The sequence below is a fragment of the Lissotriton helveticus genome (assembly GCF_964261635.1).
Source record: "Lissotriton helveticus chromosome 1_1 unlocalized genomic scaffold, aLisHel1.1 SUPER_1_unloc_41, whole genome shotgun sequence".
Lineage (NCBI taxonomy): Eukaryota > Metazoa > Chordata > Amphibia > Caudata > Salamandridae > Lissotriton > Lissotriton helveticus.
In genome coordinates this window covers 1,113,071-1,138,484 of record NW_027611683.1, presented here as the reverse complement: position 1 = coordinate 1,138,484, position 25,414 = coordinate 1,113,071, and the positions used below count along the sequence as shown (strand labels likewise).

The 25,414-nt window shown below is 45.1% G+C and overlaps 2 protein-coding genes across 2 annotated transcripts in view; one reads left to right on the top strand and one right to left on the bottom strand.

Moving 5' to 3' along the window:
• Positions 1-6,333, top strand: part of LOC144806053 (uncharacterized) — a 214,747-nt gene extending 208,414 nt beyond the window's left edge. Inside the window, exon 6 of the transcript XR_013605673.1 lies at positions 5,660-6,333. The gene's annotated coding sequence lies outside the window, so the exon portion shown is untranslated. The remainder of the gene's footprint in view (positions 1-5,659) is intronic.
• Positions 1-25,414, bottom strand: part of LOC144806055 (uncharacterized) — a 609,474-nt gene that overhangs the window by 526,834 nt on the left and 57,226 nt on the right. The gene's annotated exons all lie outside the window — the stretch shown is intronic.

Genomic DNA, 25,414 nt, shown 5'->3' with positions numbered 1-25,414 from the left:
ACAAGACGTTCAAAGCTCATATGAGAGATGGAGCAGACTTCAATTTTAAGGACAAAAGGCGGCCTGTTGAATCAGCTTGCATGCTACAGGATGAAATCAAGGCAGTGATTCGAGGCCAGACACAATCCTTGATTGGGGGAATGCAGAAGGAACGTAAATTGAATGGCGAGGCTCAGGACAGGGAATGTGCTTGGCATGTGGGGAATCAGTTTCTACCCCATTACACCGTCTACTGAAGCAGCACACATTACGCACTAATGAAAAATAGCGTGCACTCATACGCTGGCTACCCAGCATTGTCTCTATGATGTCGGTGATAAAGCCAATGAGTTGCTTGCATGGTTAGAGAGACAAGACAAAGGACGGTACTGGATCCTTGAGGACACTGACAACAAGGGGACGGAAATACTTCCTGAAAGACCTGACCTCGCCAATGCCAACGAATGAGGACCGAGACGCACTAGACCAAGAACAGACAGTAGACTAAATAAATAAGACAATAAGAACCTTGCAAACAGGGCAAGCGACGGGGCCTAATGAGCTCCCCTTAGAATTATATAAATTCCTGATGGATAAAATCAGGGAATGCCTTTGGAGGAGGTTTAAGACTGCCTGAAAATAAGGGTGTCTCCCAGAGGACCAAAGAACGTCTGAGGTGGTGGTCATCCCAAAAAAGGACGAACCAGCAACTGAGTGGGGGTCTTATAGACCTATCTCCCTGCCTAATTTTGAGACTAAGGTCCTTGCATAGGCCCTGGCGATCTGCCTGCAGACAGTAATTGCATCAGCACGACTCATCCTGGACATCCCCCGTCGCAGCCACATCTCCGGACACCTGAGAGACCTGCACTGGCTCCCGGTCAACAAGAGAATCACCTTCCGTCTCCTCACCCACGCACACAAAGCCCTACACGACCAAGGCCCCGGATACCTCAACAGCCGCCTCAACTTCTACGCTCCCACACGCCAGCTTCATTCGGCCGGCCACGCCCTCGCCGCCGTCCCCCGCGTCTGAAGAGCCACCAGAGGGGGAAGGTCCTTCTCCTACCTGGCCGCCAAGACTTGGAACTCCCTCCCGACCCACCTCCGCCTGACCCAGGACCACCTCGCCTTCAGGAAGCAGCTCAAGACCTGGCTGTTCGAGCAGTAGCGGACCCCCCCCTAGCGCCTTGAGACCCTCCGGGTGAGTAGTGCGCTATATAAATGCTGTGATTGATTGATTGATCCTGATCAATCAGGCTTTATGCCACACCAGGGAACGCGCTTAAATCTCCGACACCTTAATGGAGTATCGCATGCAACAGGGGATTCCTTTGCTGAACCAGTGGTGCTGCTGTCAAGCTCTTGTATGTGGCCCCTCTAGCTTGCATGCGCGTCAATAATACAGTCTCCTGAGTCTTTGCCCTCCGACAGGCATGCTCCTTGTCTCCTATGCTCTTCACACATGCATGGGTTCGCCAGGACCTCTCATATGAGGTATTCCAGTTGATCAGGAGTGGGATGAGAGAATCTCCCTCTACGCTGACCTTTTGCTATATGACACGTAACAAGTCTTCTTGAGTAAACAAATTCTACAAATTTTTCAAATATTTGGAGATCATTCAGGAGATCAATTGAAAGAAGTCCTTAATATGCCTGCTGGCGCCAGGGACCCTGTGGCTGCACTCTAGGTGCACAGTTCGGGTGGCACTACATGGCTTCAAATATTTGGGCATGTTTATTAGAAGAGCTCCACAGGCAGGAACGTAGTCCCAAAATTAGACCGGCTTCGCAGGGATGCCCCACACTTGCGGGCGGTCCCGCTTTCCTTACTGGGCCGGTTGGCCCTAATTAAAGTGATGACCCTCCAAGGCCTCCTGCACATCGTGTAAAAAACTTCCTTTAAGATCCCACCAGACTATTTTTTCAAAAGGTAAACTGAGAACTTCGGCTCCTGTTGTGGGATGGCGGCGCTTCACGCTGAGTAAGTTGCAGAGGGGAGTTTATTAGGGTGGACTGGCGGTCCGGAGCATTCTTAAGTATTACTGGGTCACGCAGCTGGTGGCAGTCAACAACTGGGTTTTTATGGACCGTGAGGATCCTGCTTACTGGGTAGATAGATTGGCCATGGGCAAGAGAGGTTACCCCACCCCGGTGCTGTATCGAAGAAAGTATGAGTGAACCCTACCTACTCACACCCAAACATTGGTAAAGGTGTGGAGAGAGGCTACCAAGTATTTAGGCTGAGAAGGTAAGCTGACTGAAATTACTCCACTGTATGATGGTGATCTCTTAAGTGCAGTGGGAGGATGGCAGGGCTTCACAAAATGGGGATTGATTAGCTTAGAACAGCCCGGCGATGTGTGGAGGGGACAGGCGCTTGTGTCCTTCACGACCCTACAACAAAAGTATAAATTAGGTGAATAAAAACGGTTCTGACATTTCGGATGAGTCACGCTCTGTAAGGTCACATCTGTGTAGGGGAGCAGTTGCTTGATGCATCCCCACTGGAGGAACAGCTGATAACTAATCCCCCGACTGAAAAAGCAATCTCACCCATCTTTAAGAAGTTGATCTACAATTCTCTGGATGCCTTGGGGACACGGAGAGCTGTGCGGGAGGGATCTAGGCACGCTTGGCGATGGTGATTGGGTTACGGCCATTCAGGGTGCCAGGGAGGTGGCAATTAGAATTTATTTTTGTCTAATTTAACTACAGATACTGATACTGCCAAATCAATGACCCTGTTTACATTAAATGGCAGCTTGAATTCAGAGCTCAATAATAGACTTGATTGAATAAATGACCAGCACACTGTTTATCTTGCCAAGACACAGGTACTTTTTTTAATTCTTTTTGTTGAACTAGTCCTCAATCGATGGTGTTGACACCGAAAATACGGTGCACATTAGTGAAAGTGATTAGACCAAAAACAAAACGTCTGCAAATATAGAGTGAGTAACATAGCTTGGCTTGTCTTGACACTCCCTGGCCAAATCCCACTACATAAAACTAGATTGCCCTTTATCGAAGGCAGGTAGTCCTCCCAAGGTTCTGGAGGTCGCTGGGCTGCAAGACGACTTGCCTTTTGGTTCAGGATCATCCAGGGATGCAGACAGGCCAGTAGGACTGGGACCAAGTCCATAGTTCTCTACAGAGCCTCACCAGCAGAGAAGGCCGCAGAGCCCGGCTCTTCTTAGGTCGCCAAGAACTGAAATTCAGGGTCTGGGGATGCCACCTAAAATCTTGATTTAAGGGTGTTACAAGGGAGTGACAGGTAGAGGCTAATGGGCCCCTTTCCTGGGGTGTCTATACCCTCTATCATGCCCACCTCCTGTGGAAAGGGGACACAGTCCTAGCCCTGATTGAATAAGTCCCATCATCTTCAAGATGGTGGGCACTACAAAGTGTGCCTCACCTCGCCTCCAGCACCTGTCCTTGCACCTAAAAGGGGGTGAGGCCAGGAAGATAGCTTGCTCCCTCTAACAGAAGAGGCTGGGGTTGAACACCTCCACTCAGGAAAGGCATTGTTCTCGACCTCAAAGTGCGCAGGCACTCTCCCCATGAGGACAGGATACTGTCTGGTGGTAGCAGGCTGGCTCAGGCCAGTCGATGATCACACTAAGGATTGGTAGATCTTAGGGGACCCATCTAAGGGGCACTCTGTGTGTAATTTTTAATAAATCGGACACTGCAATCAATGCAATTTTAATATGCTGAGATGTTTGGTAGCAAATATCCCATATTTCAGAGAAACCTTCATGAGGCTGGTGAACTCGTAACGACAAGGGTGCAGCCAATGTACTTACTATAGAGCTTCCCTGGTCACTTGCAATATCCCGGAATCGACAAGGATATTGCAGGGGCATATCTGCTCATGCAGATATGCCCTCACAGGAGATATCCCTAAAGCAGCGTGCACTGTAAGGCCTGCTAGAGGCGTGTCTTACCTATATCTCAGACAGTCCCTATGGGCATCGCATACAGGGATGTGTGGCATGTCGACTCTTCAGTTGTGTCTGCACCAAGACACACAGCTGCAGTGGCAGTATGTATGTATGTATGTATGTATGTATGTATGTATGTGTGTGTGTGTGTGTATGTATGTATGTGCTTGGTGAGGGGTACCTTAGCCTGCAGCCTTTAGAGACCCTCTTAAACAACAAGGCCCTTGGTACCAGAGGTATCTTTTACTAGGGACTTATAAGCAAGCTAATGGGGTGACAATCGTGGAAACGACAGGTACACTTTAGGGAAGAAGATCGGGCTCAGGGAACCTGGTTGGCAGGGACCCTGTCGACTTCCAGTAAAAACTATATAATTTTCCGGGTAAAAAGTGAAGGCTAAACATGTCCAAAACAGGCCCTTTCCTACATTGAGACATTTTTCCTAGGACAGCGAAAACTCTACAGCAGGTCATGCTCACAGTCCTTATACTGTGACTGCCACTACTGAACATTAATCTTGAATTGTTAAAGCAGGGCCAGGATCTGTACAGGAGCCAATGAACAGGAGGGCAACTCACCAGATAATAGAAGTCTTCTGTCTCCACACTCACTCAGAGAGAACAATAACATCCCATGTATTGTAGGAGAAAGAGGCCACAACCCTCAGTGAAACACTCACCTCTCAGATGGGATTCGTTAATAAGAATAAAATGAACATAACGCGTCCCTGGGGACCCCACAGATACTCCGTTCCTACCAGTTCTATAAATGCTTGGGGTCCCGCAGGTAAACCTAACAGTGCTACAAAGGCTTAGGGTCCCTACAGGTAAACCTTTCCTAACCCAGTGCTACAAATGCTATGTGCTCACTGCAGCAAGACTGGGCACTCTAGGGCAGCAATTAAGTTGCTTGGCATTTATCTACCCTTAGCTTAGCCACGTGATAAAGGCAGTAGATCAGGATGATTCTCCTCGATCAGAAGTAGCTCTCACTATCGAAAATGTGGAGACCCTGGTAGAACACAAACGCAGACTTGCGGTTAGGCTCTACCAGGACAAGTAGTAAACTATTAATTTATGTATCTGTAGGATTAGATTGCATTGCAAGTTAATTCTTATGTCACTATTTTCCGCACACAACATACAATATAGACTCCTCACGTGCGCCCCCTGATGAAGGGAGAACCCCCAAAATGAATTGGGCAGACTGAATTTGAATTTACTTGGGGAACAGTGGATTTTGAAAGTGATTTTATGAGAATAAATATGCTTAAACTGGAATACAGGTGGATTTGCTTCCAAGGGAAGGAGACATTGATGCACTTTTACGGGTACAAGCTGTGGAGCAGGAGACCCAGACCAGATCTAGTCTGGCGCTTTATATAAACAACTGTAGCCAAATACCTTCTGGCACGCGATGAGTGGATTTCATAAATATTACAATAATTAATGAAAAATACACGGCATGCATAGACAAGGTTTGCTATGTAACCTCTGGACTCCTGTAAACGTAAACAAACACCAGTAATCAGACACTAGGGACATAACCGGAAGCTCCTAAGATTCTCCTTTTGTTTGGTATCTTGTTTTTGGGAGGTGGGTTTTTAGGATAAGCTATTTTTGGGTGCGTCTGGGGGTGGGGTGTGTCAGGTAGCCCCTGTGGTAGACGATGGGCTAGAGGATAAGGAGTGCCATGCCATCCCTTTATATATTTCTCCCCTCTTATATTCACAGTCCCCTTTTACCAGTTGTCAGCTTTGCTGTCATTAAGAAGTGGAGAGATGGGAATCGGCAGGTGGCCCCTTTAAGCCGGAGCTGAGGACGGACATCAGAGGATACACACTTGAAGAAGGCGGCGGCGGAGAGTGCGTCAGGTTGGTCAGTAGTTGGTCTAGCTACACGCGGCATGGGAACGCGAGGCGTAAAAACCAGCGGGGAAGACCGGAAAGACAGAGAAGGACTAACAGCCTTACGAGAAAGAGAACCGGAGCCCAGGGGAGGTCACAGCTTGTCGGTGAGCAGAACACCCGAACCTGGAGGAGGAGGGAAAGCCGAAGCAGATGACCAGACCTCACTGAAGGACGCGGAGTCACCACGCCATGGAGGGACGTGGCTCTTCCAGGTGCGTTGGCGTCTACTGGGTTTTTGGAAAGGGGCTGAGTAAGAGAGGGATGGGAGGGGAGGCTGAGGGTTGAAAGCGACCCAGGGAAAAGGAAATAAGTGAGACGGAAAAGAAAGACAAGAGCAGAAATCATCGGCTACTCTTTTTCTTTTGGTTGCTCCAACCTCTACACCCTCCCTTCACATTTATGCATAGCTATTATTTATACCTCACATCCTCCCTTGACTAAACCATAAAGCAAAAACACTTACCTGAGTCTTTCCCTTCTGTCCGAGGGACGACGGCGGTCGAGGCTCACCTGAGGGACTGAAGTGGAAGACCCTGTCGGAAAGAAGAATATAACAGAGACAATCAATCATTGTGATTTCCTGTAATACTAATAAAAAGTGCATAACAAGAAATTATTCAATGCAGTGAGCTCCTTTTTGACCGACTCTTCTACAATCGGGAGATACATACTTTCCCTACAGGGAATGGGAGACAGAAACACAGAGACCAACAGACACACACAGACACACACACACACAGGAAAGCATAGTAGGAAAACACTATATACAGTTTTTATATGCTTGCATATGTACATTGTTTTAGAAAGATGGTGGAACTATTTATACTGTTCAATGTGCTTATTTTGCTAATTACTTTTATCTGCTTATATTATCATTGCAGTTTGGGCTGGACTGTTCCCATGAGGCACAGGGTCAAGACTGATTTGCATATGGCCATGTCTGAACTGGGGTGGCGTGGTGAGCAAAATAATGATGGATTTACCCAGATCTCTTGACTGGGGCTGAATGTTTTGATAAGTTCTGCATTCCGTCCATCAAGTGTGTGTCTTTTGCTCTATTATCATTGCAGCACATAAATTCTATACAAGAATTAGGATGGTTCAATTAATAATGAAAATGCTAATGTTATATTATTTTAATTTGAATTCATACATGAATTACCCCTAAGCAGAAACTACTTTAAGGAGAAATGTAGGATTGGTACGTAGAATCACTCAATCTTTGTGAAGTTGAAAGAAAGGCTCTTGTATAGTTAATGCCTGAAGTTCATCAACTCTCCTTAGTGAGTTTATCGTTATGGGGAAAGCAACTTTCCATGATAGGAATTGTAACGGACATTTGTGCATTGGTTCAAAAGGCGGGCCCATTAGCCTTGTAAGGACTATGTTTAAGTTCCACTCTGGAGCAGGGGGAATACTTGGCGGTATAACCCTTTTTAATCCTTCCATGAAGGCTTTAATCACTGGTGCTCTGAACAGAGATAGGAATTGTCTATTTTGCAAGTATGCAGCTACGACTCCCAGGTGTAAACAAATGGATGTGTAAGTTAATCCACTTTGCTGTAAATGCAACCGATAACAAATTATGTTCTGCACAAAAGCATCAAGATGATTGATATTGTTGTTGTTACAATAGGCAACAAAACATTTCCTTTTGCCTCATAACATGCTCTAGCAGTAGGCTTTCTAGCTTCCCTGAGAATATATTCATATAGTCTGGTGGTAGTTGTAAATAACCAACCTCTATGACTTCAGGAGCCAAATCGCTAGGTTGAGTTCTCTGGGAATTGGATTTCTGATTTCTCCATAGCTCTGAGTGAGGAGACAAGGTGTGAGATGTAGCTTTTGATGTGGAACCACTGAGAGTTCTAAGGATGAGAGTACCAAGGTTGACGAGAACATGTGGAGGCAAATAAGATCAGTGAGGGACATTTGTCTGAGCTTCCGAACTAGTAATGGAATTAGCAGGAGAGGCGGAAAAGCGTAAGCATATATCCCTGACCAAATCGTCCATAGGCATTGCCTTCGGATGCTGGGTGTGGGAACCTGGATGCAGAGTTTGGGCATTTTGCGTTGTGCACTGTGGCAAACAGATCTGTCTGTGGAAAACCTCAGTTTTGAACGTAGGGAAGAAGAACTTGGGGATGAAGTTCCCACTCGTGTACTTGCTACCTGTGTCTGCTGAGCAGGTCTGCAATCTGATGGTCTACTCCTGGGAGGTGTTCTGCTAGGAGATAGATTTTCTGGCGAATCGCCCAATCCCAAATGCTTTGTGCAAGGTGTGACAGCTGGAGAGAGTGAGTCCCTCCCTGTTTCTGTAGGTAGTACATTGCTGTCATGTTGTCCGTGCGAACTAAGACAGTCTTTCCTACAAGTAGGGTGAGAAATGCGGAGTGCTAGGAACACTGCTAGAAGTTCCAGGTAGTTGATGTGGAGACGTTTGTGTTTGTCCGACCGCAGCCCCTGAACTTTGTAATGTTGAAGATGGGCACCCCAACCGGTTACTGTGGAATCGGGTCTATGAAAGGCTGCCCTTTTGCTAAGTTTTGAGAGTTCCACCACTGCAGCGAGCGATGGTTGCCGCTGTCTACCAACACTAGGTCGGGGTCGCAAATTGCGAGGCTCATTAATATTAATGAGCCTCTCGCAAATTGCGAGCCCATTGGGAATGCCAGCCCTACCAGGGATGCTGGCCTGCTGGGCTCAGCAGACCACCATGCATTTTTTTCTTTCTTTTTTTTTTTAAATGCAGCCCGTTTTTCTTAAAGGAAAGCGGGATGCATTTAAAAAAAAAATGAAACGTTTTCGTTTCATTCTTTAAGGGCAGGCAGTGGTCCCTGGGACCACTGCCAGCCCTTAAAAAATATTTTTAGACATAGTCACAAAGTGGAAGGGCTACCCTGGGGACCCCATCGAAATTGCGACTGCATTACCACCCTCTTGAAGAGGGTGGTAATTTGCAAGTGTTTTGCGACCGCAATTGTGGTCACAAAACATTCACACATAGCATTGCGGATGCAATTAGGAAGGCAATGCCCCTTCCTAATTGCGCCTCGCAATTTCTAAATAGCGAGTCGCAAATAAACTGTGACTCGCTATTTTGGAATTGTACATAGCCAACAGTGATTTTGCATGTGCAAACGGGTTCGCACACCCGTTTGCACATGCAAAATCACATCGTACATCTGGCCCCCTGTGATTGATTCCACTGACTCGCTAGACATTGTTGCAGCGGACACATGTGAAGCCTTGCATGAGGTACGATTGCAACGCAGGATGCCAATATTCCCAGCAGATGCATGAAGACTTTGGCTGGTAATGATTGGTTGAGTTGAAATTGTAATAGTGTGGCCTGGATATTGTGAATTCTGGCTATATTGGGAGTGGCTAGAGCATTGAGAGTGTTGATGGAAGCTCCCAGATAAGATTGCACTTGTGCCGGACACAGGTGAGATTTTGTGCAATTATTGTAAAACCCAACTGGTGAAGTAGATGTACTGTTGTCTGATTGTGTAGTGTCCTTGGTAAGGATAACCTAGGTGTCGTGGGCGTAGGATACTATACTGAGTCCGTGCTGATTGACGATGGTGACGAGGAGGGCCATGTAGATGTTGAAGAGCGTGTGGCAGAGCGGCGATCCTTGTGGTACTCCGCAGTTGATTTCTGTGGGTTTGGAGAGGAAGGTGGCAGTCTGATTCTTTGGGTTCTGCCGGTGAGGAAGGAGCGGATCCAGTCAAGGACGGTTCCCTGTAGGCCGGCGTCGTGGAGTCTGCTGGTGAGAGTGCAGTGGGAGACGGTGTTGAATGTCGCAGAGAGTTCGTGTAGGATCAGAGCTGCAGTGTGCCCTTGGTTGAGGAGGGTGTGGATCTTTGTTATGGCATCGAGTAGAGCGGTCTCTGTGCTGTGGTTGCTGCGGAATCCGGATTGGGAGAGGTCGAGATGGAGTTTTCTTCGATGAATTTTGTTAGCTGGGCATGGACGATCTTCTCTGTGACTTTGGTCACGAAGGGGAGGAAGGAGTAGGGTCGGTAGTTCTTGAGGTCGGTGGGGGCCCTGAGGTCTTCTTGAGCAGGGGTCTGCCCTTGGAATTGATTCCTCTATATCCTCCTCTGTAGAAACCTCTAGAGGAAAAGGATTGTATTTTACCATTGTAAGAGGAAGCATTTGAGTCTGAGGATGTTGTTTTGAACCCTGCTATGTAAAACGAGCGGTGAAAGGAGCCTCTATTGGATGGGGACTGGAGTGCTCCAATGGTTTTTGCTACTTCAGTGTCCTTTTTCTTCATTTCTAAGGATTGTTCAACTGCAGGACCAAACAGGTGTTCTTAGTCAAAGGGAGTGTTCAAAATTACTATTGAACCTCAGGAAACCCTGAGACCCTAAGCCATGCACGCCTTCTGAGGAGAATGCCGGAATTGATCTCCCGAGCTGAGATCCTAAGCCATGCACACCTTCTGAGGAGAATGCAGGTAGTGATCTCCCGAGCTGCGGTGTCTGCTGCATCTAAAGCACACCTTATTGAGGAGTTAGAAATTAGTTTCCCCTCTTCAACTAACTGCTGTGCCTTAGTTTTGTGTTCGTCTGGGAGATATTGGAGCAGTTACTCCATCTCATCCCAGTGTGCCCTGTTGTACCTAGCTAGTAGGCCCTGTGTGTTTGCGATGCGTCAATGGTTAGCGGCTTGAACAGCTACTCGTTTCCCCGAAGCATCTGTAAGTTTGGATTCTTTATCTGGGGGAGGTGCATCCCCACAGGTTTGCGAGTTAGCTCTTTTGCGAGCGTTGTAGAGAGTCAAGAGGTAATTGTACCTTAATAAACACAGGATCTGATGGTGAGGGGTTTATTATTTATCTACCCTTGGAGTTAAAATACATTCTCTGACAGGGTCTTTAAAGATATCATCTGCATGCCTCATCGTGCCTTCAAGCATAGGGAGTGTTTGACTTGACCTGTGTGTAGACTCAAGTGTTTCAAATAGAAAGTCCTCCTCTAATGTCTCTTTATGTAATGGTACCCCCGTGATACTCTGCTGCTCTAGCAATGAGCTGTTCATAAGCCATATTATCATCTGGTGGCGATAGCTTTGCTGGGTAAAGGTCTGGCTCATTGTCTACTGGAGGGTCACTGGTGTAATCATTCCATGGGTCTGCAGGCAAATGAGTATCATCATCACCTTGTCCACATCTGGATCTGGATGTGGAGATCCCTGAGGTATTATGTGTAAGAGCTCTTCAATTATTAACTGTGGAGAAGAAGGTGGCGACGGGGAGGGTTGTGGGGCAGGATTAACATGGTTAATAGCCATGTCCTTCTTCTTTAAGGGAATCCTATCAGAAGTGTCCTCTCCAGGATGCTTGTGTTTCGCTGGATTTATGTCCAGTATCAGGATTAATTAAAATGTTCTTTTGTTTGGGATCCAATTTGGCCTTAAGAACGTCTAAAATTGGTTCTGGAGGCTCGAGAACATTGTCCTCGGATTTCGGCTAGTCTTTAGAATGTTTCGGCTCAGAAAGGAGATTGGGTTTCGAAGCGGAGGGTTTTGGCTCCGAAGCATGATTGTGTTTCGCGGCGGAAGGTTTCGGCTCCAAACCAGATTTGTCCTTGGAGCCTGATGATTTCGGATCCGAAGGTAATTTCTTCTGACTCGATCCGGAGCTGGAAGGCTTGACGGTTTGTTTTGGTGCCGAGGGACGTGGCGTTGGAAACATTGTCTCGTGCCGACTTTGGCAAGAAGGCAGAGGTGGTGCTATAGCCTTATAAGTTTTAGAAGAGGATTTAGGGGTCTTCAGTACTCACGGCACCATGTCCCGAAGGCACATCTTAGGACTCCAGATAGACTTGGAATCGAACTCTGGAATCGAGAGGGCCTCTTCTTCAACAGAGGACGCTTCTATCTCTTCTAGGTCAGATTCTTCTGCAAAGATATCCAGAGTGTTTTGAATGCTTTGGCTCTGCCTCTCTAGTCATCGAGCCTGATGATCGGGTAGAGTCCTATTGGACCGAAACAACTTACAAGCGTCGCAGTCTTCCTCCTTGTGCTCCGGAGAGACACATAAGTTACAAACTTGATGTAGGTCAGTGCGAGGGTACTTTGCGTGGTACCAAGGAAAGAAATGGAATGGAGTCTGTTCCATTTGTAGAAGGCTGGCCCTACGTAGCCCAACGGTTGCCCACAAGGTTTTCTATCAATAATGGAGAGTTTGTCGATCAATCTGAAATGCGGAGAACAAAGAAATGCATACTGAAACAATACTGTTGCGGGTAGAGTGTATTGCTGCGCACCGAGGGGAACCCGAGGAACGGTTTCGGAGCGCAGCAATACACATCCGAACCCGTTGGGGGTAAAAAACAATCTAACAATGGAGTCAATGCCCATGTGCACTATCACCGAAAGGAGGAGTCACCTTACGTCGTGACTGGAAAGACTTCTTCAAAGAAAAACAACTTGCAAACATCCGGACCCAACACAAGATGGCAGGAGTATGAAAAGCATGTGCATCTACAGCACACATGCCTCGAACAGAGAATTAATGGTCCCAAATCCCTGCCGTGGTATCTTGTCATGTTGTGGCTGAGTGTGCTATGTGATGTGGCAGGCTATAGTGCTTGGTGTGATTTAGTCATTTTTGACAAGGTGGAGTGCTGAATGGTTAGGCAATTTTTGATTTTCTTTGTTTTTGTGATCGTGTGATATAGTGCGATACCTACCGTATGATGTAAGTAAATAAATTACATTGCTATTATACGGTAAGGATGTGGGGGTGAGTGTATTTAGGGCCGAAGCCTTGCTGATTATATGCAGAATAAGAAGTCTGGGAGGTCACTACTGACTAGGGCAGGTTAGCAGCTGCACAGGCCTTGGGCATTGATCCTATTGAAGATAATATGTGACGGGCACTGGTGACTGGAGCTGGCTAGCGACAACGCTAGCCTCTGGTATTCATTACAGGCAGGGTAACAATACATGTCAATGTTGACTGGAACTGGTTGGCAGTAGAGTTAACCTCTGGTTTTGAATATTTGCAGGATTTAAGGTACAGGGGTCACTACTGACTGGAGTTACTTAGCAGGATAATAAGTCTCAGGGAGTCAATACTGACTGAAGCTGGTTAGTATGATCACTAGTCCCAAGGTGCTACTAATGACTCAAGTTGGCTAGAATGATAACAGGTCCCAGGGGCCAGTACTAACAGGAGCTGGCTAGTAGGCTTACATACAGGTCAAAGGGGCCACTACTGACTGGAGCAGGCTAAAAGAATAAGAGGCCCAAGCGTGGTGGGGGTGCGAGTGGCACCAGTGACCAGAGTTGGCTAGAAGCATTGACAACATTTGGTATTGATTAAGTGCAGGATTATAGGTCACAGGAGGCACTGCTGAATACAGCTGGATAGCAGCAGTGGTGGCCTCTAGGAAGAAGGAATTGAGAAAGCATAACTGGAAATACTGGTTTCTTTAATACCGATAATTGTTTACACATCATACACATCAATGCCACAACGTGCATTGATATATTACATTACCAAATTACAATATTCTTATATAATTTGATGTGTCTGTTCGCCTTAATATGCCTGCAAAGTTATATGATTCTATTAGGGCCCAGAACCATTTTATTTAGTGAAGTCCATCTGCACACTTTCCTGCATCGTGTAGTAAATTGAATATTGACAAACAGAAGTGTTATTTCCAGAAACAGTGAATTCTGCAGCTTTTGTATCTTTTATCTGCACCTTACGGACTCCTCACATTCCTCTCGAAAGAAGATCCTGCCTCCTACTCATTAGTGTTGTTTTAGTAACTGTTTCTATCACGTGTTCATGTTTAATTGACTTGTATTAGGAGAAAAGTGTATAAAAATACATGGGGAGCATTAGCATTATATACTCCAACTTGCTTTAGGGTGGATGCTCTCGTCCATTGCAAAGACAATTGTCACATGTTAATTTGCTTGGCCTTTTGCTATTTTTGCATTAAATGTATGATAGATTTGTTGGCCTCCAGATGTGTTGTGTTTTATTTTACATATCATAAGAGATGAAGAGGAAAATGACAGTCCAGTATACACATTCTTCATATAAATCAACTAACAGTATACTGTTCTGGAGGTTCAGTCCCACAGAAATAATCTCTAACTGAACGCCCTAGGAAGCATGTGCTTTTCAAACCAGTTGCCTTCTGATACGCTGTCCTCGCTATTGGATAAGTCAGTTTGTCCTGAATTTTAGGAGGGTTACCGTAACTAGTGCACTCTGTTAGACAGTGCTCACCTGTGGTAGTAAGATGTTAATAGGCACCTAATCACCTATGCACAGTGCAGGGCTTTGAGTTACAGAGCTCCTCACGCGGTGGAGAAGATTAGGTCACATTTACCCATTTTCCCATATTTGGTCCTGATGAAATGCCAACAGATTGCTCCACAAGGCATGAAAAATGTTGACCTGAAGTATAGACCCCAGCTTACCAGCAGGTCCATAGGTGATCGACACTTTCACACAGTGATAGGTGCCATTAGTTCCTCAATTTCTCTGCCACTATTTTTAATCTTAACATGGACTAGTATGATCACATTAACTATATTGCGGCAACTGGTCGATAGCTGATCTTATATTCAGACTTTCACCAATCTCACATCTTATGACACAACATCCTCTGTCCTACTATGCTCATCCGGCATACTTTATAAAAGATGTCCGACAAAATGCCCTCTTGTGGTGCCCGCAAGGCATTGTAGCGCCGGCCTGGTGAGGAGTATAGCCCAATGATGAAGCATGTCACCTGCAGGTGAGTGAACGCAACTTGTCTTAAAAGCACTTGCTTCCTAGGGTGTCTGCGTTCAGTTACAGATAATGACTCTGGGACGGAACCTCCGGAACAGTATACTGTGATTTGATTGTGTTTTATTTCAACAAATGTACATAGCAGATATTGGCGCTTGCTTGTTTCACAAAAATTATCGGATATCTGCCTCAGAGCCCACTTCTTACTGACGACAATGGGGTTATCATGTTGCTGCTACAAGCTCCTTACCTGTGCGAGTTATCAGGAACGATGCAGGGGCAGAACCAAACCAGCCACACATGGAGATCAATGACAAATACTGAAGATTTAACAGAGCTTCCAAGCTGGTGACCATTACTTAATTGATACTGAAAATAAAAGACACGTTTTTAGTATTCAGGTGACTCATGACCGTAAAAAACAAAGGTTATAAATCAATATTGTCTCAAATACTTAAAAACATGGAACTGGATGTGCTGAATCAGATGTTGCCCCAGGTCATGCATGACACCTTCCGCCAATATTGCTTATGGGACTTGTAGTTTATTTTTTCTCATTAAAAGGATAGGCTCTAAAGTCCCAGTGTTCTAAGCGATGTTGGTGAAAATCAGAGGCCTGAGTGAGGGTGAAGCATGACACTGCTCTGCTTAGCAGTGAGATGAATGACAGTTGCCCATCCCTTCCATTATTTGATCTATAGAGTCTGTCGGCCATTCATATTTTTTTGCAGCGACAAAGAAACTTTTATTGCAGCTTGTGCCAACTGAAGAGATAAAACCCCTGGACGTGTTTAATTAACTACTGACAAACATGAACAACCTATGTAGGAAGGTGGCTACCTGACTATGGTTACCCCAGATTTTTTTGCCTGTGTTTAGCTGGTTTTTTGACTTAGTTGACCTGGTTCCCTGCTAATCAGGGCCCCAGGCCATCTGCTCTCTCTGTAAAATGGATTCCATGTACCCTAGGTACATACCACAATTGGAAATGGACTCCTTGTCAGCCCCTGTATAATGCACTATAGGTGCCCAGGGCATAGGGGGCACCAAGGCCTACCAGGGGCTGCAGCATATCTTTTGCCACCCCTGGCTGGTTCTTAAATTGACACAACTGGCTGATCACTCAGCTGGGGTAAGGTGGTGTAACCACCCCTTACTTAGATATAGTATACCTATATCTAAACCTATATCTGGACACATATTAACCTGTGAGCCACTCCTATGGAAGGCCTCATCAATCCTGGAGGCAGAGTGCTTGGTTTTATGTGAGATGGAGCTCTAGCATGAGCTGAGCCTGTCTGCAGCCGTCGGGAACAACTCCCTAAGCTGTTTCAGGATAAGGCCATACCATATACTCTTAAGTGCCTTATAATCCTCACGGTTATATAGCAACTTTGGTTTGGCTTTATCAAAACATGTCGTGTAAGGTGTCATACGATTTGGAATACTATCCCCTCGCCAGTTCTGGCGACGGGGATAGCATTCCACCCCTCTAGAGGGGTAAGACATGTTACTTTACTTAAATGCGGTTAATTTCTAAAAAGGCCTTAGATCCACAAAATGGATGCCTCTGCCACAGACAAGAGTCTGACCCCCTGCAGCTGACCGAAACTCAGCCAAAGGGGGCCTGGACAAAGGGTTTCCTGTCGCAGGGGGGTGTTACCACCCTCCAGACAGGAGATAGTGGATTGTAGCAGGGAGGTTTGAAAGAAACCAGACACTGCTTGGGGCGCACAAGGCTGCCCCTTGCATAATCCGGCCAAACCGGTTCTGGGGCACTCCAGCCCTCGTGCCAGGGCGGCCTGGATCAAAGGAAGGGGGTGTATCCACCCACTTCCTGGGTCCCACCGATAGGAGGGGACCTAGCAGGTAATCCAGCCCCCCAGATTCGAATAAGAGTGGGAGCAGTGCCAAGACACTTCAGATTATCCTGATGAAACATAAGAAACGAAACTCTGGACCCTTCGACATCCTACTCGACGTAGAAGCCCGAAGAATCTCCCTTGTGGTCAAGGAGTGACCACCCTGTGCAAACAGGCACCATCCAGCCATCGACGTCTGCTTTGTCGCAGTTCCCGCCGGAACTCGAGCAACTGAGATCGACGAGATCTAGCTTGCCTGCCTTCCAACAGCCCGATCCACAGTCCCTGCAGAGCTGAGACCCGTGGAGGCGACCGGAAGCGTGGGGCACGCCATCTTGAAAAGACCACGAGACGCTGACCGTGCAGCCCACGAGTGACCCTCGAAGCTGTACACCGGGGTTTGAGAAGCCCCAACCCTGAGCCACTCTTGCACCGAAGCTCACCCCTCTACACTCATCGAGTGCTGCGTGGGGCCCTTCTGCTACTTTTGGCTCAACGCGTTGGCCCGGTCACTTGCCAGCCGGCTAGTGGCCCCTGTGCCGACGAACTTTGAAATTCGACCTGTGAATCTGGTTGCTCCAGATCTGCACCAGCTCCCCTGAAAAGGAGCCCCCACTCTGACCCTCCTGGTTTGAGTGAGAAGCAATCTCCCGGTTCCGCGTGGATTGCTTTTGCCAAGTGTTGTTTGCTCCAAACTTGAAGCCGACAGCGCCGACAGCGAGAGCCTGCGTGGGACAGATCGTGACCCGCTCCTGGACGTCGTAGATGCCCCAGAGCCCACGTGACAGCGGAGAGAAGCTCCTCGACGACCACCTGATTGCGCCCGACATTGCCTGGTTCCGTCCTGGTTCCACCCTGGTCACTGCTGAGTGACCCAGACTCTGTCCCCTCTGCTTTCAGGTACTTTTCGACTTGAGTCCACCCTTGGACTCCACCGGACACTTCTCTTATACAGCAAGAGCTTTAGTTTGTCATCACTACGCAAGCTTCATCAGCAAACCTACACAGGAGAAAAAACATTCAAGTGCAGTGAATGTGTAAAGAGCTTTAGTCACTTATCAGTCCTACAGATACATCAGCTTACACACACGGGGGAAAAGCCATATCATTGCAGTGAATGTGCAAAGTGCTTTAGTCACTTATCAAACCTCCAACGACATCAGCGAATACACACAGGGGAAAAACCATTCAAGTGCAGTAAATGTGAAAAGTGCTTTAGTCAGCTATCACAACTTCAAAGACATCAGCGAATACACACAGGGGAAAAACCATTCAAGTGCAGTAAATGTGCAAAGTGCTTTAGTCAGTTATCATGCCTTCAAAGACATCAGCGAACACACACGGGGGAAAAACCGTTGAAGTGCAGTGAATGTGCAAAGTGCTATAGTCTGTTATCCCACCTTCAAACACATCAACGAACACACACGGGGGAAAAACCGTTCAAGTGCAGTGAATGTGCAAAGTGCTTTATTCTGTCATCGCACCTTCAAACACATCAACGAACACACACGGGGGAAAAACCATTCAAGTGCAGTGAATGTGCAAAGTGCTTTAGTCAATTATCACACCTTCAAAAACATCATCGAACACACACGGGGGAAAAACCATTCAAGTGCAGTGAATGTGGGAAGAGCTTTAGTCAGATATCAGCCCAAAAAAGTCATCAGCGAACACACACGGGGGAAAAACCTTATCATTGAAGTGAATGTGACAGTAGTTTTTGCGACTCTTCAGCATTAAGGGTTCATCAGCGAACACACACAGGGGAAAAACCATTCAAGTGCAGTGAATGTGCACAGTGCTTTAGTCACTTATCAAACCTTCAAACACATCAGCGAATACACACAGGGGAAAAACCATTCAAGTGCAGTAAATGTGCAAAGTGCTTTAGTCAGTTATCACACCTTCAAAGACATCAGCGAACACACAGTTGGGCAGAAGGATAATCCTTTATTGAGAATTTGGTTGTGTGTATCAGTAAGGTTTGTAGTAGACAGATTGATCACCAGGTTATTAGTTAGGGTTTCGCCGTGTACAGTTCCTTCTTTCTTGCTCTGGTTTGAACTCCTATTGTACTTGGTTTTGGTGTCCCCAGGTTTGGAGGTCTGGTGTGATTGTCTTGGACATTCCCTAGTCGATGTCGTTGAACTTCTTCCTGAAAATTTACTTGTGGACGAGTATTGCTAGTTGTTGGTAGTTCTTCTACTGAGCCAACTTCCGATGAGGTAGGGGTTTGATTTGTGGTGCTGGTATTACTGTTTGATGTTGAGGTGTTAATGTTGTCATATTTTTGTGCGAAGGTATAGACCCTTCCCTAGTCATTCAAGTCTTGTCTAAATTTGCGATTTTTCCTTTGGATTATGTCCTCTTCATATTCATCCAAGATTTTGTTTAGGATATCATAGTTTTTCATTGTAATATCACCCCAATTTGCTTCCTCAATTCGTTTGGATAAAGTATCAACCTCTGATTTGTTTTTTTCAAATTCTTCTTGCGCTATATCTATTAGCTGTCTTAGCATGTTATTGGAGGCTGTGCATAGATTTTCTTCCCAAAGTTTTAATTTTTCAGGAGCCGTGGTCTCTATTGGAGGAAAGATAAGAATTCGTAATCCACGAGGGATAAGATTGTGTTCCAGATATTTTTTGAGTGATGCTCCTTCCCACCATTTGGAGGTTTCTTTTTTGGCTACTTTTTTGGCTACTTTCTCCAATGCTTGAAATGTACTTTTAGCTGATAATAAATTAGTTGAGCTCGATGTTTTGCTAATGGCAGCGCCCGAGGGGTCAAATGCTTCTTCTAATCTATTGTTTCGTCTTTCGCGTCAATTTGTATAGGTGGACATTTTGGATTAGGATCTTTTTATGCACCAATGCTTTGTTTTCTGGCAAATGTCGATTTATTGATGTAGGCTAATCATTTCTTATGATATGGTCCTGGATAACCCGTAATTAAAATTTTCAACAAAAACAATAGGTCCAAGGATTCCAGGCCTATATCTGTTTTCACAATTTTTATAAAGGCAAGGGAATCATACGCAAAGCTCTGGACCCTACGTGCTTCAAAATTGCAAAGTGCCGTTCAGACGTAAAAAATTTATTCAATTTTCAGTAAAGTTTTTCCAAACAAGTCCTTTATTTATTCAAGATTGAACACAAACAGCCGACACGTGTTTCGCCCTGTGTGGCGAGTGGCGCCAGGGATTTTTCAAGGCTGTAAATAAAAATAAAGCGTATTTTATCAAAATGTTTCTCTGTAGTTTTTGTGACCCCAAGAGAGCAGAAGTAAAGAAACCAAAGAGTGCAGAGGAATAAGTGGAGCAAGGGGAGTCTTCAAATTGCAGATTTTAAAATAATTTTTTTCATTTTTTGATTGGATTAAAATACCAAGGCAAAGCTTCTAAACTAAGTTCAGAGTTTCCTTAGAGAAGAATATAACTAAGTAACATATGTGTATATGTCAGAAAAGGTAGGGGGAAGGGGTGATAAGGAAGAAGAAAAAGAAGAGTGAGAATTCCAATATAAAAAGTGGTTATTTACATGTAATACTTAGTGATACTTAGTGATCAGATATTATAGATCATGGAGACAATTGCATCATTTTGAACTATTATATCACATTCCAGGTGATGCATGCAATCTGATATAAGGGACCCTATTTTGCCTTACAAGAATAGATAAAAGTGAGATTTTAGAAAAGGGAATATGAAAACACCCACGATGTCTGTGCATTGGGATAGCATTGAGCTTTTACAGAAACAGTAACAATACCTATTTTAATTTCATTTGAACATTCTGTGTGTTTTTCCAGTTTTCGTCGTTGTGTATAATTAAAAAAAATATGGTTTCCCAGACTTAATTCTGTAGATAAAATAACTCATTTACAATTTGTTTTCTAATGTATGATTCCCAAATTTCAACATTGATCCTTTCATGCATTTAGTGGTGTCTTGTAATTAAACATAGATGTTCTCATTACGTTTTTGTTGAATTTGAACAAAACATTGTTAATGCTCAATACAAATGATGGCACATATGTGTTTCCCCAAATAAATAAGCTCTAAGTCTAATATTTATGTTCTCCACCCTTTTGGCAGCAGTATTTGTTTTGTCTTCATCATATATGAATCTTACAAGAAAGCATAGGTCGTTTTTTAGCTTTAGGAGAATAACTGAAGAAAAAGTAAAGTTTATAAGCCTTGTGGATATTTAGACTGTTCTTTTCAGTTTTATGGCGAGGTACTGAAAGCATCATATTTTAAAAAGAAGGACTGAGATTAGACTATACTTGTATTAATAAACATGTGTTAAAACAGGAGAAACTAGGATATTTAGACTGTTCTTTTCAGTTCTATGACAAGATACTGAAAGCATCATATTAAAGAATAGGGACTGAGATTAGACTGTACTTGTATTAATAAACATGTGTCAAAACAGGAGAAACGAGGATATACAGGTAAGATGTCAAAAATATTCTGTTCAACAAATAGAGCGTGATTAAGCTTATTCGCCCCATCAGTATCCCGTTGTTTTAAGAGCCAGTCGTGGGCAAAATAAGAATAGTTGGCTCTGCTCTAAGGAGAGGTGAGACAAGAGCGGGAGGGTAACAACATTTAGGCAGCTTATGCTTTCGTGTGCACGGTCAAGATCGCGAGTGCACCTAAGCCTTACTTACTTGGAGTTAAGTCTCCTTCATTCGTAATATCCTTCAGCAAAGTGCCGTACGTAATGAAGGTCCTGTGGTGAGTTCTGATGCCGCCGATTGGTTTATTAACCCGAGTTTCTGAAGTGAACCGGAAGGAAAAGTAGTGGCTTGGAAATACTAGAGCCACCGAAACACTAAAAAACGCAAGTGACGATTTCTACATTTGCAGACAAAACAGTGTTCATACAACTTATGGCGTAGATCTAAATGCCGATACTATTTGGTTTACTGAAATTCCGGAAGTGACCCGGAAGATAAAGATAGCTTGTCTTAGTCAACATCAGGTACCGAGAACGGACTGGTGTTATCAGTCTCGGAGTTTGGCGGCCATATTGGAAGGATATTGTGACCCAGTAAAATCGGTGTGTTTGCTAAGGAAAAGAAGCGGTAAATGAAAGAGCGAAAAAACACATAGAGGCAGTCCAAGCTTCTAGTGTCGACGAGGCAGCCTCTATTTTGTGAATTTCAGAAAGCCCTAGTGATCAATTACGTTTGCAATTAAACTAGAGATCTGATCATATTGCTAATACTAGGCGGGTGGTAAAAGGCATAGAGGTGTTATTTGTGACTTGTTTATATAGACCTCATTATTATAGGTGAGACATAGATTGATGGAATTACTTCATGTGGACTTAAACAGTATCCCAGCAAATTAGGGGGCTGTTGTTGCTAGGTGATATTGTTTTTTTTCTTTTTAACTCTTTTGTTACACAATTTGTAGCACAGAGTCCATGTTGTACCATATTGTCTCACAGGAAGTATGTTAGTACTCTTTTAGAGCCAGTGATGCCACTCATGTTCCTGATTAAGACCCTTTTCCACTGTCTCCATGCCTATGATCAAGGCACTCTCCTCTCTTCGTAGGCGTGATTCCAGGTTCCAACTCCGTTTGTGCTGTTTCAGTTTTTTCAAACCTACAAAGGAAAATGTAAGTTGGTGGCAATGATTTTTCAGGAAATGGCCAACCAAAGGTTGTCGTGTGTCTGTTTTTTGTATATTCCGATAATGTTCTTGAATACGAGTCTTAAAAGGTCGGGTTGTGCTTCCAATATACTTTTGCCCACATGGATATGTGATAAGGTATACCACATTAGTGCTTTCACAGTTGATGAAATCGATGATTTTGTGTTTGTGGTCATTGATTAGTACTTCTTTTGTTTTAGATTTGCCCAATTTGCAAATTGAGCAATAGGTACAGGTAAAAAAGCCACTTGGTTGCTGCATGAAAGTCATTGGTTTTTGCTTAATCTCCCAATTGCGGTTTATCATGTAAAGCAGAGGTTATGGTCAGATTATCCTTTAAGAGATGCCAGAGTTTGTTCAAGGTTTTACGAATATGATGCTGTCCATTGTTGTATTGAGTATTGAAACAAATTACTTGTTTGCAGTCTTTAATCCGATTGTTATGTAGTAGTGCAGTGTTTCCCAAACTGTGGTCCGCGGACCCCCAGGGGTCCGTGACACATTCCAAGGGGGTCCGCAGGCAACAGTTTTAAAAGCACAGAAAAGTTTCTTCTATAATTAGCAGCTTTCCAGCAACAATAAAAGTGTCAAGATAAAGCCAGTGATTAATGTACCTGCTGGAGCGTGAGGAGAGTTTTGTTTAGTGGCAGCTTTGACTTAACTAATGTAGCACAGAGGGTTAATGTGCATACTGCAAAGAACATATAACATGCATCTTAAAAAGCAGTATTTTATGTGCCTAGGTTTGTGATTACTGCTTTTGTCACAGAGATTATTTTGTTACTGTGCACTTCATAAGTGACAATCGTAATGTAGCAGAGGGACCTATAAACTGTAATCAAAGAGCTGCTTGCAAACTGCATGGTACCAGTTAGTAACTTTTGTTTTTCCCAGTTATTCATTATCCTGATGCTGCTAAAAACATTTATTTGGGTGGAAATAAATTTTTCATCTTAAAGTCAGTGCTAGCCACTGTGTTATGTTCTGAATCCTGAGTTTGTGCTTTTCCAGACCAAGCACTCTTTAAACATTTTATATACACACTGATTTACATGTATGATTCAATGTCTCTATATGTGTGTGATGTGAAGTGCTCTGACATCCTACAATGGTATGAGAGATGCTATAAAACAAATGAAATACATGTGACAGAGGGGCTATTACTTCAATATAAAATACTAAGGGCCAGATGTACAATCTGTTTTTATATGCGCTAACGGGTTCGTGAACCCGCTTTCACATGCAAAAACGTTTTGGGTCATGTACATTGCCTATTTCTCGAAGTCGCAATTTGTTTGCGACTCGCTAAAAAGGTTTTGCAACTTGCTATTTGGAAGGGGCATTCCCATCCAAATTGCGAGTCTTAAAACCATGTTCAAATGTTTTGCGGTCGCAAAGCACTCACAATTACCACCTACTTCAAGTAGATGGTAATGCATTTGCAAAGGGGAAGGGGTCCCAAGGGGACCCCTTCCCCTTTGCAAATGCATGCAAATTTTTTATTTTTTTTATATATATTTTTATTGATTATAACACAAGAGTAGAAATGTACATATCGGGCATCATTAGGCGGAACATATTGCAATGGTGAACGGGCAGACTAATTAAGAAAATACACAACAAATATAGGCATCTGAAAGTCATCAATACCAGCTGAGAGCTGAGGCAAAACAATTCGGTGCAGATAACCTGGAGCAAACATAATCGGAACCCGCCCACCCAGAATACAGGATATGAAAATCGGACACTCGACACCCGGATATAAAGAACAAAAGGATCAGGAGAATATGCCACATCTCTTGTGAAGAAGGGAAAAGGGAAAAAGAAAGGTCATAGAAAAAAATAAAGGAAAAATAAGAAACCCCCCCCACCCTGCACCCCTGCAGATGGCTACGACCTAACCCCACTAGCAGCGTGCCTGTCGCCCACTAAACTAACCCCAAGGAAGGGAAAAGATGGAGGAGGAGATATCGTAAAAAAGCAAATACACCCCCGGTCTCCCGTACCCCCCGCCAGAAGCGACCACCCCGAGATATAGTCAATCCAACATACAGCAAAATATACAGACCAATCGGGGAAGTTTAGCAAAGCACCACCCGACCCCCATCGCGTTATAGGTTACAATCCCGGCATTGATTCAAGCTATTTTATCAAACCCAAGCCTTCAAGTTCAGCCCTGGCCAATACGGTCTTTCGTGAGAGTCTTTTTCACTCGAACCACCATCTTAATGGAAAAGGCAGAACGTTCGTTAAAGTTCACGTCAGTGTTGCAGGATCGACAACAGGATAGAAGTTCACGATGTCCACAAATCGAGCGAGGGAAAGAGTCCAAAAATATCGAGTCACTCCAATAGTCATTAAGGAATTTGTTACAGCACGGAAGACTGTCAATATCTGTATGAGGCGGCAGCAGGATCGAGCAAGGAACGCTGGCGATAATCACGGGCTCGCTGGCTAATTGGGAGCCGACAAAGCACTTTAAGTCCGGGTACCACTCGGGGACCTCGATCTCAGGCGTACATTGCACCGCTGGTACCACAGCTAGATGAGAACTTAGCGGAGAGTCGTTATCCGGTCCCAAGATACCGTCCACTTTCACAATCAGTGTCCGGAGTGCAGCGGTGGATTGCGAATGGAGCGCCTCAATGGCGGCCATAACGGCCTGCAGCAATGGCGTGCCTTCCGTCCGCCCCATCTCCTCTCGCGAAGAGACAGAGCAGGACTTGAACCCCGGAGGCCGGCTTCTCCGGGGTAACAGGCCACGCGAATCCGATGACAACAGTGGGCACTCTTCGTCTTGCAAGATCGTCGCCGGTAGCGAGGGCCCCAGCCCGTCCACCCCGGGAGGGTAGCAGGGTCCCCGGGCTTCGGACCCCCGACCACGGCAACCAGTGCAGTACGCTGCTGTGTTCTCGGTGTAAACCGTTCACAGTGGCACCATCCAAAACAACCAGTTTACGGTACACTTCGGGAGACCGGGCTCAGTCCAGGTCCAGCGGCCGATGTTGATCAACTACAACCCGGATAGGCTAGAAATCGAGGCCCCGGCTTCCACACGATGTTAGGCCGAGATTGGAAACACGGTGTATCTTCGTCATCCGATAAGATAAAAATCTCGGGATTACACCTTTAGAAGCAGAGATACTTCATGAACACGGGAGTCTGGTGCGAGTTCAGGATTGATGGCAGGATATACGAGCTGCTGGCGGAGGTCGGCGGAGCCGGGAGCTTACGCAGCCATCTTGGTTGCTAGCGTAGCTCCTCTCGCAAAATT